We start from the raw sequence: 16141 nt of genomic DNA on the forward strand, positions 1-16141 counted from the left end.
AAAATTGTCAAAAATTTATATTTTCTAATTTCAAGCAGTCCCAAGAAATATACGATTTAATTCAATTCAGTGTTTTTAACATGAACAAATGAAATAGTAAAATTTGTTAATTAGAAAACATATTAAAAGTTATTTTATTGCATAAAAGTATTTTATTAAAAATAAAATTGTTGAATTAAATTAATAATAAATTAAATAATATTAAAAGTCTTTAAACTATTCATACATTTGAATATGAATATTTTAATATACAAATATAATTTACATACTCCACTCTTTTTACCACCAAAAAATTGTTTACAATTTTTGTTTTTTTTTATATTTCTTATTGGATTTTTCACATATTTAACAAACACAAATTAACACATAGCACAACTTTATTAAAATATATTAAATATATACTCACATATATTTTTGCTTTACTAATTTGTATTTATACACATCAAAACAAACAAATCACATTAAACACAAAACATATATTTTAAATCCACAATTAATAAATTATTGTTTTTTTACCTTCTTTCGTCATTTTTAGGAAATTCATACATTCCCTTAAATAACTTACATCCCATCACGCAATTTCGCACCATCTTCAAATATTAATAATAATATATAATAATTTACTATAATAACAATTATAATAAATATAATTATTTTTTCAAAGAAACTTATTCACTACTTTTTATAACTCAGTTTGATTTGGCTACGTTTTTCAGTTTTTGGCGCATTTCTCCTGTCAAAATAACTAAACAAAACCCAATTTGCGCTCTTCATATTGCTCTTTCGTAATAAAAAAAATTAAGACCGTTCGTGGTGGTGAAACGTTCCGTTCGGGGTGGTGAAACTTTTCAGTCGTGGTGGGTCGAATTGCAACAACAAAACAACGTGCTTGGTTTGGTAGTAGTAAATTATTTTGAGAGTGTATTGGTTGGTTTTTTTTGTTTACATTTAAGTTGCCGTTCTTGTACAAGTATTCTTTGTTTCTTAATATGAATACACATGATTTTGTACAGCGGTTAATGGTTTTGTTTATGATTAAAGCATACTTCAAGATTTTCGCGCAAAAATAAATGCAAAGAAATTTTGTTAGCAAATATGAGCAAAATAAAATCTACGCGTTCTTCTAAATCAGAAACCAAATTAAATGATTCAACAAGAGACAATAAAACGGTTAAAGCATCATCTATAAGAAAAGTATTTTATATTGCCGAATCTTTAATGCAAAATGCCGATAATGAATTGCGATTAGAACGCTTCTTTCATCCGGGCAAAGGTACCACCGCGCTATTTATAGCATGTTCCAATAAAATCATTATGGAAGTATTACAGTTCTCTGAACCACGACGAAGTTGGCTAATAGATTCAAATGTATGTTCCAATGGACGTATTTATGTTACTACACCGATTGATGTCACATTTTTGGCAATACATCATATACGCAAGCATTGCACCCAAAGAGTACTGGAACTGCATTGCAGGCAAAGTGAAGATTTAAGCACTTCTCGCCTGCTTACGACTTTTGTAGACAAAGACACATTAGGTTGCGTAGCTGATGTTAAAAGATTAGCTGGTTCCAAAACGGTGTTTTATAAGTACAATGCAGAAAAAACGTTAGCTTCGTTAGCGCTTAAAACCCGAAACATTGCGAATGTGCTTAAAAGCAAAGGAATTTATTGCGGACTGAGCACCGTGTCACATAATTACACTCCCAGCGAAAATTCAACAGCTGAAGATCTGATTAACGATATTGACTATTTGCGTATGGCGTGTGATATTGTTGGTGGTTATATTAACTTGGATTTACACGACGATCTCACAAAATATTTTGAAATACAACCGGAAATAAAAGCCATCGTTGAGGAGCAGAAACAGGCAAATAAACGAAAATCACTTGCAATCACTTAATTCAAATGATAATAAAAAAATTAAACTTGAAAACACGAATGATAAAAGTGCTAATGAAAAATTAAAAAATAATGGCCTATTAGATGACTCACTGGATGATGATAAATCTAATATAATCGTTAATGATGCACCAAAGGCACCAGCACCTAAGGAGCGCGTACTCACAGCTAAGGAGAAAGCATTAGCCAAGAGCGCAAAGGGAACAAAAAGCATATCTTCATTTTTCAAGAAATAAATCTTAAGTTATTTTTAGTTAAGGATGATTTGTAATAATCTTCACTTTAAGTACATTTATTGTGTAATCGTTATTATTATATTTAGTAAATATCATTAGATTTGAAGTTTAATTGTTTCTGTAAAAAAAAATTGTAGGATTTTAATTGAGGTATTGGAATTGCGTTTGACTTTTGTTAAACACCACATCAAAACAGAGAAAACAATCTGTACACATATTCTGAATCAGTTTGGTTTTATCGCTTTTAGTAAGCCAGCTAAGTCTACACTTGACTAAAAAAATTTCAAAATATCAACTTAAGGGAGATATTCAAATTCTTTGGTCTATTAGAAACTCTGATATTCATAGAGATGCCTTAAAGATGGTCATTCCTGTCTTTTTTTAACACGCTAGAAGCTGCTTGTAATATCCATTTGGAGGTGGTGAACGATACTTGGTTGACGAGTGGTTCCGGTAAGTTGACATGGCCATTCTCGAAACTTTCATTTCTACTCCTTTATATCTTCACATTACTTTCTCTATTCCGCCCATTGTGCAATGTGTTATCAACCTTTTCTGAGCTTGCTTCCAGTTTGGCATATTGCTACAACAATCTCTTCAACAAAATATTCATTATCTGATACTTTAAGTATATAATGGATTTTACAAAAAAAAAGTGATGTAAATTGCCAGGTTGACACAGTACCCGTTACATGGAGTGCATACGGACAGAAGAGTCAAGGTGCTAGCTGCTATCAACTCCTTCCTAATTCTCCTACTGTTATTTTTTTAAAAGCTTATAATATGAGTAAGGATATTGAAAGATAAGGTATTTAACAAATAAAGAACTTAAAGAAATTAAAATTATGTGGGCTTTAATGCAATTACTTCATCATTTAGTCGATGAAGCCTTAAATTATTAATTAATTTACAACAAAATAATACTAATTTAACATAATATACAATAAAAAAAATTCTAGAAAAATAATTAATTTTAGCTTTACTGGTGGTATATCGGGTATCACGCAGATAAATTTATTTAAAATCAATTAATTATTTTTTCATATTTTTTCCGTAATACAATAGTCAGTCTAATGGACATTTACCTTTATTTGAAAAAAACTTAATCTATTTTTGGATATTACTTTATGATACAAGTATGTTCAGCTCTATCTGCTACATCTATCTAAACGCGATGAAAAATCTTACTACCGTGTTTAAAACTTAAACTGATTCATTTGTAATTGCCTGAATTTAACTTAATTAAAAAATAATTAGTAAAAAATTGTGTAATTTTAACTGATATAATCTAATACATTTATTTAAACAAAACTAGAAATATTCTTATAAATTACAAAAAAACGCTAATCCTCTTTTACAAGGACTATTTCGTGATTGTATTATTATAGGATGCAGTTTCTCTCTTTGCGTAAAAAAATATTACATTTTTTGCGAATGCTAAACATCCAGTGTGTTGAGTTCGTTAGAATTTTTATCGCTTGAGTCCTCCTCCATTTTTTCTAATTCTTCTCCTATTTTGTTCGTATAATTTGCGTCTAGTACAATCACTTTGTTTGGATTTTCATTGTAAATCTGTCTTTCAGTTTCTAAAAATTCCTCATGCGAGGCTCCCATATTCTCTAATGTCCTGCGTTTCCTTGATATTTCATCGCAAATGTTTTCTTTTAAGTCTTGTAATTCTTCATGCGAATTATCATTTTTTATCGGACTAGGATCTGCGACTACTGAATCTATTGTCTCGATTTTGATTTGAGTTTTATCGCGAATCTTCTCTGGCAGTGCCTGCAATACCTTAACTTGCCGCGGACTAAAAGCGAGTGTTGGATTGAGTTTGTTCGGATATTTTTGACATTCTTTCTCTTTCAGTTCTTGTAACTCTTCACGCAAATCTTCAATTTGTTCAATATGCGCTCGTTTCACTTTTGCCAACTAAAAATTATAAATTAAAATTTAATTATTGATGTGATTAATATATCTGAATTGATAGCGCACTTGACTCACCTTTGATTCAAATACTCGTTTTTGACATTCAAGTTCCTGTTTCAGACGATTTTCAGCTTGTTCCTTGGTTGCAGTCAATGTTTTTTCAAACGAGTCCACAAGTTCATTTCGAATTTCTTTTTCTTGCCGCAAGAGTTCAGAATTTATCCTAATTTGGAAATTATTTACTTCGTTTATCAGTCGATCATTATCATTACGCAGCCTATTTGAATAAATAATTTATATATTATTATATTCCAAAAGAGTTAGGGTATTTTAAAACGTACAAAATATTTACTTCGAGTAATTGCTCAATGTAGGCATTTTGTGCACTGCCGGACTTGGAATGTTCCAAAAAGAATGAAAATCTTGAGTTATTTTGCTTCACAATTGGTGGTTTGAAGATAATATTCTTAGCGATTTAAGAGAATCCCAAAACATTTAAATTTTCTTCATAATATTTTTCAGTGGGTGTAACATTAACCACCATGACAATTTTCTCCTTTCCTAACAGTGGAGCTTGCAACAACATCGTAAGTTTCGATTCTCGGTAAGGAATAACCTCAGTATTCTTCTTACGATTTAAATTATTAGCAGCATCAAGACAGCGACCCAGAATCATCAACGATGTATTGATACGTTGTGTTTCCTTAAGCCGTGAACCGACATTCCCAGTTTTGTCAAGTCGTTCAGAACCAGCCAAGTCACAGAATTTATAAGATATCTTCAAATACAAAACAAAAAAATAATGGATAAAATCATTTGAATGATAGTAAAATAGTAAAATAACTTACTTCTGTTATCAAACCTGATGCATTGTACTTTAGCACGTCAATGATGAATATACAATGCGACCGGCTGGAGTTTGCATTGATGGAAGTAGAGGCGTAAGTGACACGTTGTAAGCCAAAGCGCAGCAATTTTAGGGCTTCCAAGCTATTCTTCACATAAACTTGTGTTAATCCTTTCACGAAAACTTTTCCATCGTTGCTAACAATTTTAAGATTCTTACGAGAAGCCACTGTAATTGTTTGATTAGATGCCGATAATTCCAGTAAATCATAGACAAATTCGTTATAAATTTCAACGAATGACAACCAAATCATAACAAACACATCATCGAAAACTGTGGTTTCAAAATTATGATCTGAGCATATGATTTGTTGGAATTGCTTATGTACTGAGGTTATATCTCCGCAAGCTGTGAGCACTTGACGAGTTGAAATTATTTCCTTGGCTAAAAGTTCATCCTCTAAAATAACTACGCGAGCATTTTGTAATTTAACTGCCGGGTGCGGATTTATATTGGAATTGTATAATGTGAAAATATTCTCAATGGAACGCGGCACAATACCAGGATTAACGTCATCGCCTAAAGAAACAATTATTTTTAAACAAATCATATAATTTTACTTTAATTGAATTTTACCTAATAGTGTAAAAGTCTTTCTGGAACCAGATGTACCATAAGTCAGCACTGTGAAACTTTCCTCCAATTTTATTTTGTCACTTATACACTTATTGTATACGCCCTTTTGACTATCATTATTATCGAATATCGCGCTGAAGGTAAAATGTTTTTCCATTGCTGCTTTATTGTTACTTGTCGTTGTTTGATCTAAACGTGGGTTCACCACAAGAGTATTTCCCATGCCTGCAATTTTATATGACGATGAAGGAGAATTAACAGGACGCAGTCGTAGATACACCATGGCCCCATCTTCTCCAATAGTACTTGTTTTCGATATGTCACCACTTGCTTTGAATATATTCTTCGGACATGGACGAAATCGCCGATCTATGCTTGGCTCGGGTCCATAAATAATAATAAAAATATTAGAAATGTAAGAAAAATTATAATGAAAAAATGTGTAGAAGTCACTAAAACCACTAATAATGCTTCCTGGTTTGAGGAAACGCATGAATGCTATTTACACCGGATTGAAATGTTAAAATTGGTGATTACGATATTGCTTCGGAAATATTGCGCATGGACAACATTTAAGAATAAAGCTTCATAGAATGGAAGAAATCAGATGTGAGACATAAATAAATTTGTAATGTGTTTTTACACTACAATTCATAACAATATCAAACAGGTAATTTTGTTTTATATACTATTAAATTCAAAAACTTATCAAATGTACACAATTTTAATTTCGTCACTGAAATGCTGTATGATCGCTTGAACATTTTACAGCGAACAAACATACAAACATGCATATAATGTAATACAGAGGGTTGCATGTATGATTGAATACGTATGCACTCAGGTTTTTGTCAGCCTTACTCGACTCACATATAGGTTTGAACTGAACATCATACCAGTTGTGACTCGATCGAACATTGTTGCATGAGGTTGGGTGGATTTATTATAAATCCACCAGCAAAATAAAGTGGGTATTTCGTTTGTATGAGCGTGGCACTTCTTTGTACTATAGATTCTTTGCTCAGAGTATATCTGAAAGAGATATCAAGTCAATTTATTTGCAATACAAAATCTTTTACATATTAAAATATCTGCATTCTGAAGATTCCTGTCATCACACTCGAATATAATCGAAGACAGATCACATCAAGCAGTCTATTCAAAATTCTCGACATAATACATAATCCACGTATATGAATGTAGTGAAGGTCCTATCAATACTTGTTATATTCTCATAACAATTTATGTTATTTATTTTTTTAATTAAAGTAATTTAATTTCAAGTTGTATTAGATCCAGAATATACCCGACCAGAACAAACTTTTTGTTTCTGAGAACTAGACCTGAATGAACCGCTTAAATGCAAAAACTGTCAGAAGAAGTAAGATTGAAAGCACCTGTGCCTGTCTATATATATAAAAATAACTATATTCTTGTAAATTAATGATTTTTATCTTATCTTAAAAGACTGTAGATTCTCTTACGAAGCTTAAAACAAATACAAAACTAAAAACTCTCTTTCGTTTGAATATCGCGCTTGCATTTTTCTATTGGGGATAAATTTAGGTTCTCTGACAATGGAACACATTTCTAGACTTGACCCGCTTTATATGTTCTTAATTATGCACTCTGAACAAATTCCAATATATTTGTAACTATTTTTGTGATTGTAGTTTATGTATTAAAAATTAATATTTATATAGAAAAAAATTTTTATTTACTTACTAAAAGAAATAATTAAGCAAATGCAATGTTTTTTATAATTATTTTGTTTATAAATTCAATTGAATGTGTGAATCGTATGAAAAATGTGAAAATAATTATTTTATTATCTTTGTGTCAATTAAATTTGTAAAAAAAAAAATAAACATGAAACTGCATAAATGAAATAAAGATTAAAATCTCGATTTCATCAAGCGATTAATTAATTCGATGTAATTAATTATTTCAATTTTGTGTAATTATGTACTTACAATTATTTTATTTATGCATTCCTTAGGTTAAAAACTGATAAGATAAAAAGCTTTCATATATTTATGTAAATTAAACTTAGTGTAAATAAAGAATTTAATATTAATAATGAGTAAACTAATTTAATATACTAATATATAAATATATGTAATAAAATAAAAATTATAAAATAAACTATTTTAAATGTCTGTGAACAAATGCAAATGATATTATTGTGTATTAATATAACTACAATTAAAAAATAAATTATGATTACGAAAAATTAAAAATAATTAGTGTTAATCACTCAAATCTTTGGCAAAAAATATGTCCATAAAACAAAAAAAAAAGTTGTGACAAATTTTTCAATTTATTTAAACGCTTAATATAAACAATTTTATAATTTAATAATTCCTTTAACTTAATTTATTTTAAAATTAATTGCAATGAAACTTCACTACAGATGATAGAAGAAACGACAAGTAACAAAAAACTGAAATGATCAAAAACTAATTGAGTCAGAATGGACTCCATATTTTTACATTTTATATATTGAAATTATGACAAAATATTTTTACAAATATACAATACGTAAATGCATCTATGGCCGGATATTGATGTTTTCTAATTGTGTCAGACTTACCTATATGAATTAAGAAAATAATGTCAAGAACCGTTCATTAGTGCAGACAAGATAATGAACTAACAAGATATTTGTGATAGCTCGATCTACTGGAATCTGTCGGCTTTGGTAACAGTAAATAAAAGAAGACAGCTTAATAAATGTTAAGAAATATATTTAAGCTTTCAAGTTTCATTCGAAATTAAAGTATGCAGAGATATTTTCGAGTACATTTACTGTAAGTGGGCTGATATTGTTCTCAGGGTTTTGATGTTATTTAGCGAAATATCTTCTAACTTTCAAGGTTCCTAATGTTGTTACTGTTCCTGTAGCTTATTTAGATATATATGTAGCAAATAACATGAAATACGAGTATGTGGGTTAAGATGTGGTTAGGTGAAGGATATGTAATACACAAGGGGATTGTTTAGGAACAAGAGTGGATTATGGATGGATTAGATTTTAATTGAAGCTAAACTCAAGACAAGGCGGAGAAACAGCCACTTCAATCAGTCTGAACCAATGATCGATTAGATTCAATATTATGGTGCATAAAAATAATAAGACAGATGTGCGATGGGATATGAAGGAAATGAGAAGAAGCTGCATTTGGACATACATTGGGAATAACCGCATTTATACTTGACAAGTAACTCTTTTGCTATAGCCATAGCTGCAATTTTGGCTATATCCTGACCTTAATGAAGATTAGAACAATTCTTACTGCACGCTTTTGCCTGCGAATGTTAGACTGACGCATGTTTAGTACTTTGTTGCTATGCACTTGAGGTCTCAAAAAAGAAACTGCATCTGTGTGTGTGGTTATTAATCCATGTTTGTATTCGATCGTTTGATTTCTGTTTGTGTGACGTGTCATGAAGCATCTAAAAGGGTGTTAATACGACACGAAATCTCACATGATTTACTTTGGGATATCTAAAGTAAATACTGTGTACAACTCTACCTCTGTGGGCAAGGTTGTTTTTGGGATACTATACTATAGAAGTAAAATACAGGTAAAGTCAACCTTTCTGATTTCTGTGTATACGTTTTGTAAATAAATCATTTATATATTTAATGTGTAACTTAGATCTGCATTCTGTGTTTACATTTCTGCCTTAATATATCTATTTTATGACCAACACTCTACCCGTACATCTTACGGATTGAAAAGTTGATTTTGGTGTACATTCCAGGTCGACCTATTATTGTGTGGTGTGTTTGTTGTTTTTAATATTAAAAATCCCTTACTCAAGTTTAAAATGTGTTTTATTTTTTTACTTAATCCAAGTCCACAAATGAATAAAAATTTAATTTATCTCCTGTGGACTTCTTTATATAGAGGAAAAAAATAGACAATTAATTTAATTAAATTATTTTGTATATCAAATTTTCAAGTATCATTGAAAAAAGGGCCACAAAAGGGAATATACATTGTAATTGTAAATTATGTGCATTGTGCTTTGTGTAGTTAACAAAATTCATTACACAAAAAATGTTCAATGAAAAAACAAACACTTGAAAAAATAAAAGTTCAACATGAAAGCAACCGCAACCGCAACACAATAAACGAATTATTAACAAATAAAAAAAATAATTAAAAAATTAAAACATAAATTATAATAGAAAAAATAATATTTATTATTTTATGAATAAACATTAAAAATATTGTTTATTTATTATGTGCAATTGTTTGTATGAGGATCCAAAAAAAGGACTTATAAATATAATTTCTCATGTAATTTAAGCGCAAATTTTAAATTACACGAAATCGCCGGGGGCTAGATACGAATTATATGTCTGAGTTAAAGTTAAAATGTCTAGTTATTTTAGTTGCTAGAAAGCATAAAACTCCTTTTTAAATATATTTTTTAACAAGTATATTAAATTCAGATATGTTAACAATGAAATAAATCTGGTGGAAAGCTTCGTGAGCCACAGTGTAAGACTTAAACTCATTGAAACTATCGCTTAGGAATGCAAAATGGACAAATTTTAACAATTGGACCATTAAGATCAATAGTTGAAACTTAATTCCTATGATTAAATGAAATACAGATATTCTAGTACAGATGGCTTAGTATCTAGACAACAAATGTAGCTAAGCGAACATTGGAAATAAATGGTGAGGGAGAGAGGAAGAGAGGATGTTCTTGCTAGGATGATTTTTTCCAGATAAAGGGCCAGTAATTGAGGAGGCTTGTACCTTATATTATTAAATAGGTCGACACAAATTGTATTGGGTGAAATTTATAATGAAAAAGATTATGATTCATGGTAAATTGCGAATATCTTTGCACTAGGGATAACACGAAATTACCATTAATTACAGATATGATGAAGCATATGACAATTGAATTAAGTTTTTCGGAATAGTCTTTATTTACTTATGAATAATACATTGCAGTATCCGTAACAACCCTGTAGTAAGTTTTAACTATGCGTATTATTATTGTTGTATTGTTCTAATCTGACGAAAAACAGGAAATAAATATTAAGAAGAGTTAGGAAATTATTTGAAAATTATTTTCTGCTGAATTTTGACTTAATTCTAGAAAATTTGATTCAAAATATTTGCAAAACAGTGCAAAAATATTGAAATATGGTTAGTTACATCATACGAGTATGTATGTATTATATTTTGTATAAAATTGAATATAAAGACTGAATAATTAATAGTTTTAGTCAAAATTTGTGCACTTTTCCTAGTTGTGGGTACATCAATTTCATCGAATGATTGCAATTAAAAAGATTAAAAGCTTTAGTCGGTAAAACCCTTAGCATCCAATTTTATATCAATTAACAACCAAGCACAAATACATATAAAAACTTTACTGTTGATGTAGCTGCTTGGCGCTTTGTAACTGTAACCAATCTAAATGTAAATTCCTGTAATAGACTCACATCCTGTGGATTGTTGTAGTGCTGCTGAATGGGTTTTTTCTTTGATTTAGGCAATGACACGACGCCAGTGTGACCAAAATACAACAAATATGGCAGCACACAGCCAGCCGAAACCAGTGCTACATTTTCCATTTTCTAGCTAGCGAACTATTCATATATTGTGTATGGGTGGTGATATACTCTTCTCTACGCGCGCATATGTATGTGTGTGTGTGTATCTGTGTGTAAATTATTTTACAATATTTTGTTACAGCACGCCAAATGTGGAGGCGTGCGTGTGCTGATGTCTGCAAATAAAAGCACTGTTTGCGGTTCTCTATAACTGAAGTGAGCGCATATGTGTATGTATATGTATATGTATACATCACTGTTAATTCCAATTTGTTAGATGACACCTACCTCTGCGGAGCTGAGTTAGTTATGCTTAACTTCGCTTCGCTCCGCTCTGCTTTGCTCTGCGTCAGTTTGCTTTGCTTTGCTTTGCTTAATTCATTACTCGCCCTCATGTTTGTGGTTTATTAAAGTTTATTTTATTCAATATTTTTGTTGTTATTTTGTTGCTGATTTCGGAGTGCTGTTTGTTAATATGTAAATTGGTAACAGTTATACTCATACGTCCTGTCGTCTTGTTAGCAAATTTAACACTGCCCACCAATCAAATTATCAGTTGAGTTTGTTTATGGGTTCCATTAATTCAGTATGTCTGCTTTGTTGTTGTTTTTGTGCAATACATAGTTGTAGTTGTAGTTGTAGATGTAGTTGAGTTCTGTTTTGTGGTGTTATGTGTACAAATCTACAAGTGTTGATATGATAAAGTATCTCAACTGGCTCATAAATTTAAATTAACACAAAAGAATACATTAGTTGTATTTAAACTTAAATAAATAATTGTGTTACCTGAGTGCGTTCAGACGTGTGTAATGTGCTTACTTTCAGGTGGTTATGTCCTTAAGAGAATATATCAACTTAAGTTAACCAATGTGTTTATTCACTATACTCGTATGTACTTTATTTTGTAATTTTAATCCAAACAATTTGAGATAATGTGTGGAAAAGCATAACTTAGTTGAGTAACCAGCATTTAATGAATTGCCAGCAAGCAATTTTTGTTAAGGATCTTTGAATTTCATATAAATTAATTTGTGATTAGAACCATTTTTTTGTTCAAATTTTGTGGTGAAAGTAATGATTTTGATAAAATTCATTTCTGTAGTCTTTCGTAGAGAAAACAAACTCAATCATAAATACCAAATGAGAGACATGTCGATCTCTAAATAGTTTCAATAAATAGTTTAAATAGTTTAAATAGTTTCTTTCGTCATTAAAAGACACGCCATTATCGGCAAGAAAAAATTTACCTTAATAACTAAATTATGTTTAACATTTCTGTGCTTGTTTAACAAGTACTGAACTAATTGCGAAAATAAGTTAATTGGAATAATCTAATGTAATAGTGTAGATTTGCTTGGATTGTTTGAGAGTGTCAGAGAACACACTAAAATCCGTTAATGCTTCAATTCTTCAAATTTCAAATATTAAAATAAAATATAGAGAACTACAAATTGATTGCAAAATTTAGTTATCTGATATATTTTACTATGATAAAATAAAATTGATTTTAAATTGTTAACAAATTGAAATTGTCTCAAAAGAATTTTCGAATTTTCCGTGAAAAACTAAAAACTTCCAAATCAAAAATCGCAAGCAAATGATGGTAAAGCGCCGTTGGATTACGTATTTTAATCGCATTAAGTATGCGACGGGCAACATGACGTATGCGCGATTTCAATTCCATTTGTTTCAGCGATTGATTGACTCCTGGTTGTTACTTTATTTTTCTTCCACTTTTTCAGTTGCCTTATTTGGTTTGCTTGATGTACGTCTGTTTGCAATCAAAACTCAAACTTCAATTTTGTATACATACGTACACGCCATCATTATTCCGCTAAGCGCTTCTTCAGCTTTCTTGAGCGCCTTGCTATTGTGTGCTATTGTGTCTGTGTATGGGTATGTGCTATCACTGTGAAGTTAACAAGTTGCATTTTCGTTTCGTTCTTTTTTGTTTTTGTTTTTGTTTTTTCGGTTTGGCTTTGTTTTTTGTTTCTGTTTCTGTCTTTCATACTTTTGTGTTTTACGTATTGTTGCATTATTTGCTTGTGGTTTTAAGTCTACATGAATGCATCAGCGTTGCCAAACATGCACGCACACTGGCAAGAGAACCGTGTATGAAACATGTGTCTACTTGCGTCCTTCTGTCCTAGCGTATGCCTTAATGCCACAATAAGTTTTCATTTTGTATTTTCTGTTTGTTTTTATGATTTTGTGTACGTGTGTGTGTGTGTGTGTGTGTGTGATAGTATGTGTGCGATGTGCTCAACAGCGAATTGGTTTTCGTATCTTGTATTTGGGTATTTTGGTTCATAACTGAAAAAAGCACGCAACAACTGCACTCTTTTCGCATGTGTGCGTGTGTATGTATGCGTATTTGCAACTTTAACTGTATTTGCGGTCCTTTTGATTTCAAATTCAAGCCGCAGCAACTTCAAGGAACTTTGCTCATTAATTTGCAATGCATTTCGTTGTTGTTGTGTTGTTGTGTTGTTGTTATTGCAGTTTCTTTCTTTATTGTTGTTTTTGCTGCTGCATGCGGTGTCATTGTTATAGTTGAAACTGAAGTTTTTGTATCTGGCAATGCTGTCAATGTCATACAATAAAAGTTTTAGAATTAAAATTAGAAATTCAAAGAGTGAAACTTTGGAACATTTTCCAATTGGGAGACAATTTCCGTTCTTTTCGTTTTATGTCGCTTATTAGTTATTTTTGTTCAGCTGACGTTGTTGATAATTTTCTTAATATTTTTATTTCGCAGCGAGTTTATTGCTATAAACTTACTATAATAAGCAAAATTACGATGTTTTTAATGGTTTTTGGTTTTATCGAAAACAAAATATTTTTAATATAACAAACTATATAATATTTATGGAGGGACTTATGTATTGTATACTTTTGTTACGGGTTAATAAAAGTCTAGATGTGAACTAATTCTTTTCATTCCAAAGTTAGAGTAAGAATCACTTAGTAATTTTTCAACCAATAAGTATTTAATGTTAATTTTTTTTGTCAAAAGTGACGCGTCTTATGACGATAATAAACTATTAGAAGGGTTCGAATGGTAATGAAAAGACAACAACAAAAATTTTAGTTAATTTATTGAAATTTGGCTGACAAAGCAACTATGTTTCGAGTATTGTAAGGTATAGTCATCATAGTCCACATATAATTTGTTGGACTTCAAATGGCAGACTGACACAAGCATACAGTATTCAAATTAGCTCAATTAATAACTAAAAAACAAACCGCCGTTGCTCCAGATTAATATTAGCGATGTTGTTAACCTGTAATAACGAATTATATTTGGTTACGATATTATTCATATCTAAAAATTGCTACCAAATTAGATCTGACGCATCTTCTTTATTTAAGACATATTACCTGCCCAAATTTGACTTAAAGATTGCGTCTTGTCCGTTACATTAGTAGACTGCGTTGCTTGTGATATTGCCGCACAACCAGTCATCAGACGTTTACTTTTTAACCATATACCACTATTGCTTCTTTTTGTCAAGTTTTTCATCTCTTTCTGCTTAGCCTACCATTAAAGGTACAAAAAACTCGTATTCGACCACTTTTAACCTATAAAACAGAAGTCAATTTATTCCACTCCTACCTCAAGAATGTAGTAGTTATTGTCTGTAATGATGACTATCTTTAACTACTACAAGGCGTTACCGATAGAAGTTACCTTCTTTCAAAAAAGATGAGTACTGCTAGTTTAACCTGCTAGCCCGTTGATTTGCAGTCTAACAAATAAATGAGTGAATGTCAGAACGTCAAACTTATTTCTTAAATAAATTTTTTAATTAAATCAATTTGAAACCATATAAGAAGTATAACCTTATATCTTAAGGTTTTAAGCTTTTTGTTAAATTTCTGTTAAAATTCTTACCACCAATTGTCTTAAAGTTAACGGACTGCAAAACAGAGTAGTGAATGGCACTTTATATGTATACAAGGAGCTATTAAGCATATTATGAGCACTATGTAAAGGTACATGTGAGTCATCACAGTGTAGACACTATAAGAGATACTTGCATAATAGTGCAACTATGAGACAGGACACTAAGAAATCGTTTTCACTTCCACAGACTCATATTGGTTCATTGTAACATTAAAAAAAAACAGAATTTGTCTGTATTAATTTTTTTTATATTTTAATCAAAAACGGAATTATATACAAAGCGTGTGAAATTGAAATGAAAAAATGATTTGGATAAGTTCAGACTAGCAACTGTCACAAATACATATAAAATTGATTAAAGTCTATTTGCATACCGTTCAGCCGAAATAAATAGCCGCAGGAACCTAACCATTCACTTTGTGTCCTCATGAAACCTCGTGAACAAGTTTCGCATTTAGTGAGGTTCAGAGCAACACACACCCGCTCAGCCACCAGCAGCAAATATTCATAGTTGACGCCCCTCGCAGATAGTCCCGTGTTTAACGGTGCATTAAGAGTAAATTTTGTATTCCTAGTAGCTTAATTTAGCGCCTTTTATGTATTTTCATATTAAATAGAGAAATAAAGTAAATCCCACAGGATAAATTCCGACGCTGTCACACATCGCATCATTGCGTGCGAGATACAAATGGACACATATGGTATGTATGTAACATAATCCATGTATACTCGTATATATATGTCTGTATGAACAGATATTTGAGCTAAAACGCGGGCACGGAAAGGTGCAAATAATGTTAAATGCACTACAAATCGTTTGAAAGCATTTACCTCTAGGCAACAATTGCGGTATGATGCATTTCCTAGAGGGGTGTACATTTTTATAAACATGTGCCCCAGAGTTGTGTGACTATATATATGCTTCCGGAAGCTATAGGCACTGATGCTAAAACAAATCCATTGTAGGTTACTAGTTAATGATGTTGACCTAACGTGAGAAATGAAAACCAAAAAAGGGTTTGGTACATAAAGCACTGATTAAATAATTGGAAGAGATAGTTAGTAGTGCAAAGTCCTAAACTTATTCGATTGCTAAAA

The 16141-nt window shown here is 30.8% G+C and overlaps 1 protein-coding gene and 1 pseudogene across 1 annotated transcript in view; one reads left to right on the plus strand and one right to left on the minus strand.

The window, feature by feature from the left end:
• The window catches only part of LOC119678196 (kinesin-like protein subito), a gene marked incomplete in the record, with an annotated part of 17482 nt that overhangs the window by 1004 nt on the left and 337 nt on the right, over nucleotides 1-16141 (plus strand).
• Nucleotides 3444-6214, minus strand: LOC119678195 (annotated as a pseudogene).

This window comes from Teleopsis dalmanni, chromosome 2, assembly GCF_002237135.1.
Source record: "Teleopsis dalmanni isolate 2A chromosome 2, ASM223713v2, whole genome shotgun sequence".
Lineage (NCBI taxonomy): Eukaryota > Metazoa > Arthropoda > Insecta > Diptera > Diopsidae > Teleopsis > Teleopsis dalmanni.